Here is a 6091-nt window from a genome sequence, read left to right as displayed (position 1 = left end):
TTTTAAAAAAAACAACCCCCGAGTGGTAATGCACACCTGTAATCCCAGCTACTAGGCAGGCTGAGGCTGGAGGATTGCAAGTTTGAGCCCAACCTGGGCAGTTTAGTGAGATTCTATCTCAATTTAAGAAGAAAAGGAGGAGGGGAGGCTGGGGATGTAGCTCAGTAGTAGAGCACTTGCCTAGCACGCATGAGGCCTCAGATTTGATCTCCAGTGCTACCAAAAAAGAAAAAGCAAAATTTAAAAGGAAAAACAAATAGAGTCACTTAGAGTGCTTCTCAGTGTTCTCACAAGATTCCATTTCTATTTCCTCTGGACACAAATCAGCATCCAATCTGACTTCCCCTTGAGAAGGCGACCCAGCTGCAGGTTGGAAAGTCTGGGATGGGCTGGGCTGGGGTACAGCTCGGGGGAGGAAGGAGGGAGAAGGTGATGGGCCCCCTGCTGGAGGGAGAGGAGGAGAAGACCCAGCAGAGAGGGTTTGCTGATGATTGGCCCAGAGTGTGTTGAGTGTGACGGGTGTCAAGGGCAACGGCAAGGTTTCTGGACTTGATCCCAGAGACAGGAGGGAGTCTGAGGAAGACGGCGACGCTGGGGGTGGGGGTGGGGACTCGGTCAGAGGCCAACCTCACCAAGGTGGCAGCCAGCCTTGGAACACAGCCCCAGGAGACAAGAAACACAGAAGGGGGCCAGGGATTTAGCTCAGTGGTTCTGCCACCTGCCTTGCAAGGCCAAGGTCCTGAGTTCGATCCCTGGTACCAAAAAAAGAGAAAGAAACACAGAAGGATTCTAGGCCTGGCTCAGCCCCCAACTCACTGTGGGCTCCTGAGCAAGATTAAACTCTCTCTGGACCTCAGTTTTCCCCATCCTACATTGAAGCCGTTAGGAATGAAAGACCCCCGAAGGCCTCTCAGTGGCAGGCATTATTGCTCCAGTTCCTCTGATTCTTCTCTCCCCCAGATCCTCCAAGCATGCAGGATGCAGGCACCTCTCCTCAGCCCCTTCCCCCAGCCCAGCCCTGCACCCCGAGACGGGACGCACAGGTCCCCTGGCCCAGGAGCCTGCAGGATGTGACTGCATCCCAGAATATTTGTTCCTCAGTACTCTCATTTGGAATTGGGAAAACTGAGGCTCAGAAGAGGTTAAATGACTTGCCTATGGTCACAGGAGAGAACTGGGCCTCCTAGACGTCTGCCCACCTGCACTGCTGCTGCCTATCATCCTGGCCCAGCCATGGCACCTCACCTGGATGGTCCAAGTCGCCCCCTTGCTTACTTCTGTCACTGCTCTTTACACTGTATTCTTCGCATGCAGTCGGAAGGATCTTGTGACAATACCTCAGTCAGCTCGCATCCTTTCTCTGCTCAAAACCCTCCCATGGCTCCCACTTAGCTAAGAGTCCTCTCTAAGTCTTCAGCAACCCTCAAGACCCCAAGACATTGTGTTCCCTGCCTAACTCTCTGGCCTCACCCTTCCTGTTATTCCCTCCCCCACTCCTCAGCTTTCCTGGGCTCCTGATGTCCTGCCAACTCACCATCCAGCTGAGCTCCTATCTTTGGGCCTTTGCACCTGCTGCACCCTCTGCCTGCAATGCACATACCACATAGCCCTCTCTCTCACCCCCTTCAGGCCTTTACTCAGACTTCACCTCCTCCATGAGGCCTTCCCTGTCCGCTCTGTTTAAACTTCTGCCACCCCTAACCCCTGCAGTCTATCTCCCTTCTCATCTTCTCTGACATATTTTTCCCTCAGGGCTTACCATCATCTACATGTCTTACCTCTTTTGCTTGGTCATTTTCTGTCTCCCTAGAATGTGAGCTCATGAGATTAGAATTTGTGTCTGTTTTATTCACTGCTATACTATATCCTCAATGCTTAGATCAGTTCCCAACATATAGTAACTGCTCAATAACCAGTCACCAAGTCATTATCTGTGTTAATGTTTGGCCCCACTACATTTCGGTGCAATGCACTGAGCTAACTCCTTTGTGTGTTGGCTTCTGATCATGCCTCTCCATCTGCCCTTCCCCTGCTGGGAGACCCAGGCATAGAAGCTGGCTCCATCCCAGCCCCCAGTCTGACCTCTTTCCCTCAAGCGTCCCTTAAATGTCCAGGTCATTCTCTGCTTCGAGTCCTCCAGTGACCCTTGGAGCCCACCTCACAAACTCCACACCAGTGTTTTTCCTGCTGTGCCTCACAGCTGGTTAGCCGGCTGTGACATCAACTAGCACTTTTCAATAGGAGACAAGAGAAGAGTCAGTCTGAGCCCACAGTCTAGACAAAGCATAGACTAAGGTACTGGGGAAGTATGGTTCCGTGAAACTTTTCTTTCCGTTTGATATGCATTGCATCTCGAAATGCATATCTCACTGTGAGTTGGAAAAGCTTGCAAAACCCAGCACTACCCAGTCCTGGCCCTCCTAAAGCCCATGAACTGAGTGGATGGATGATATTAATAGCAGCCCAGACTTGTCTTTCTGCTGAGCCCCATGTCTAGTGCTTTTGCTCATCTAGGCTTGAGGACTCCTTGCCACACCCTGAGCATGATCATGATTCCATTTGACAGATGGTGACACTGAGGCTCAGGCTGGAGAAAGTCCATGCCTAGGGTCACTGGGCTGGGAAAGAGAGGAGTGGGACTTTAGCCCCAGCCAGCCTCCCTCCCGAGCCTGTGCGTGTGACGCCTGCCCACTTGCCTGCTGGCCTGGCTTCTCCTGATCTTCTCCCTGCCCATAAGGAATAGCATGTGCCAGCCCATGCTCAGTCCCCTGGTGCACACTGCCTCGTCGATCCTCGCAAGGCCCCAGACAACAGTATCCTTTCAACCCCCACTTTGCAGGCTAAAGACCTTTTTCTCCAGAAAACACAAGCTAGACAGTATTTGCAAGAGTCCACCATTCTATCACACTTCTCCAAACTACCCCCTTTGAGAGGTAGAAAAGAGAAATAGAGAAGAATATGTCTTTGCCCAGGTTTAAATCCATCCCATCCTTCGAAACTTTGTAGCTGTGTAACCCCAGGCAAATTCTCTGAGCCTAAGTTTCTTCTTCTGCAAAATGAAGATAATCATCATAACCTTCCCATAAGACCATGCTTGAGACGTAAATAAGTCAGAACACAGGAGAAGTTCTTAGGGTAGTGACCACGCCCCTCAGTTGGGGAGCCTTTTGACAGCCCTGCGGAGTTGGACTATTTGCCCCCAGCTGGTCACAGAGGAGGGAAGTTCATTGCTAGCTTACCCAGCTGGGAAGTGGGAAGGTCAGAATTTGGCTGTAGATCTGCCCTGACTGAATTACCAAGTCACAACAGTCCTTTAAGGGGCACTAGTGTCATCAGCAGTATTTTCCAAATTCAGGAATGTGAGACTCAGAAAGGGTAAGGACATGCCCAAATCACACAGCATGTAAATGCCACAGCAAGGGTTCAAGCCTGGGCTGTGTGTGTCCAGGTGCAGGTGGTCCCTGGATCCAAGGATCCCCTCCACACAGCATGGGTAGGGCGGGAGGAGAGAGCAGGTGGGCACTGCCCTTGCTCCAGCCTGGCCTGAGTAGTGACCCAGCTTGACCCCTGCCCAGACTAGAGTGGCTGTGCGCCTGAAAGCTCTGGGATGGTGACACTGGGGTAGCACAGATGATAGCAGAGGGTGCAGCCCCTTCTGCCTGCCTCCGATTAGGGCCCTGCAATCCCCCAGGATTTGGCGCTTGGAAAGCTGACGTTGGGTTGCTATGGTGATGGGTTTGGGGCGGTTGCCATGACAGCGGAACTAGCCTGGGTTTAAAAATATCTAGGAGGAGGTTTGTGTTTGTGTGTGAGTGTGAGTGCGTGACCGACCATGCTGTTGTGTGGGTCCAAATGGGAGGGTTTGAGAGGGATGGGTGGGGCTGGGGCTGTAGGCATGATGGGGGCAGAGCTGAGCAGCTCACAGCACTCCATGTGTGTTGTGTGTGTCAATGAGTGGCCCTGGAGGTCCAGTCGTTGTATGTTATGCTATGTGGGTCCCATATCTAAATGTGTGATACACACTTTACATGTGCAAAGCATGATCAAGGCAGTTCTTCAGTCTATACATCTCACATCACTGACATGTATGTCTTATGTAACATAGGCTGTGGACAACTTGTGGCTTGGATCACGTATGTAAATTGCTCAGGTATGTGTAGTTTCTGAGTCTGAATATGTCCACCCAGGTCATACATGGATATTACATGTGACCATCTTGATATTTGATATCCGTATGTCTATTTGTGTGTGAAAGCTTGTGTGGTGGCTTTGGATGAACGTTCCTGACTGTGTGTTATAGGTGAGGATGGGTGTGTGCGTGCAGATGTGTGCACAGCGGTTATCCCCTGGGAGCCTGCCTACATCCAAGTGCCTAGGGGAAACTTTGCTGAGACTGCACCTGTGTTACCTGGAGCAGCCCCTGTGTGACTGTGTGTGCGAGGGGCAACTTCAGGCCCAACTCCACGGAAGGTGGGATATGTACCTGCGCAGGGTGAGCTTTGTGACTCAAAGAGCCCAAGGTGTGGCTCTCAGCCTGACCTCAGTCTCTCCCTGGATCCTCTTGCCGCTTGCCTGTCTCCATGGCAACCGGCTCCTCAGCTCCCTCCTGGAAGATAGAGGGGGAGAATCCAGGCTGCAGTGGACCACAACCTCCTCCCATCCCCCTTGGCTCCAGAGACAATGAGGGGGAGGGGACAGATGGGCGGGCACCCTATCCACCCCAGGCCATCTGCTCCTCCCTATCCTGGGGACCTGAGATCATACCAAGGGAAAGAGTAGACCACATCCCCAGCACCACAGACACACCCAGCTGCCACGATTTCCCCCTCAGGCCCCTCTGTACCTAATCTTGCCCCTAGCCAAGCCAGGAAGGAAAGAATCCTTGGAGACCAGGAAACTAAGGAGAAGAAAATTCGTGTGTCAGAGAACCCAAACTATTATCAACGATCCATTCCCAGGAAGAACCTCCTTCCTCCAATGGCTTCAGGCTCTGAAATGAGGCTTGTTCTCTTCAAATCCGTTTTCCCTCTAACTGTGCGCCTAGATAAGACACACTCCACGTTCCTGGGCTGCTTGCTCTGTCATGGGAAAAGCAGAACTTCTTAACGTCCTGGGTAGTTAATACTCCACAAGAGCCGAGACTGCGCTCCCTTGCTGCATCTGAGTATCTGGGCCAGTGCCTGGCACTTAGTAGGCGGTCACAAGTACTGAGGAGGGCATTGAGGGGCATTTGTGAGCCTACCTTAGTGTCACACGCTGTAGCTCAAGGGTTTAATGAATTCAGTCCCCTGAGCACTCGAAGCACACTTGTTCCCATTCTTCGTGGGACAGATGGAAAATCTGAAGGAGAATTTTCTTGCTGTCTAAGTTAGGAGACACCGAGAAGTGAAGTTTCTTATTTTGACCAAGTGAGGTCAGGTCTCTGAGGCTCAGTTTCCTCATCTGTAAAATGGAGATGATAAAAGCACCTCACAGAATTGTTTGTCCTGGGATTAAATGAGATGACGTCTGTGAAGCGCCTACTTAAGAGTCAATCCTAGCACATAATAAATGCTCGAGAAACTGTCCTGTAAAGGTAAGGGGTGGAGAAGGCATGGAGGAGCCCAGGGTCCTTAGTCTATCCTGGGAGCTAGCGGTCCCGCTCTCTACCGCCGCGAGGGGCGTGGCCAACCCGGAGGGATTTGGTCCAGACTTCAAGGGTGGACCAATGGAGGCGCAGAGGGGCGTGACCATGACCGGCATGGGCGTGGCCTCGCGCGGGTGGGTGGGGCCAGCCACTGTGGGAGCCTCCGGGAAGAAGATGCTCGGGCCAGCAGCCACCGCCAGCCCCATCGCCGCTGCCGCCCGCGCCCGCCGCCCCCCGGGCCCCCACTAGCCGCCCTCCGCGCCTCGCGCCTCCCACCTCCGGCCCCCCCGCCCCAAGCAGGGCCTGGGGGCCTCGGCCCTCCGCCCCGGCGAGCAGAGAAGGGGAGAGGGGGGTCCCGTCCCCCCGACCCGAGTAGCCTGCCCAGTGCCTGGCCTCGGTGATCCGGAGAGAGACCCCACCCCTCAGTGCTGCCCGGGTCGATTCGAGAGACCCCCCTGCCCTCCC

Source organism: Heterocephalus glaber, unplaced genomic scaffold (assembly GCF_053883595.1).
Source record: "Heterocephalus glaber isolate CG9 unplaced genomic scaffold, H.glaber_assembly_v1.0 deba00001744, whole genome shotgun sequence".
NCBI classification, from domain to species: Eukaryota; Metazoa; Chordata; class Mammalia; order Rodentia; family Bathyergidae; genus Heterocephalus; species Heterocephalus glaber.
The sequence above is the reverse complement of the archived record's forward strand: the minus strand, read 5'-3'. Positions refer to the sequence as shown.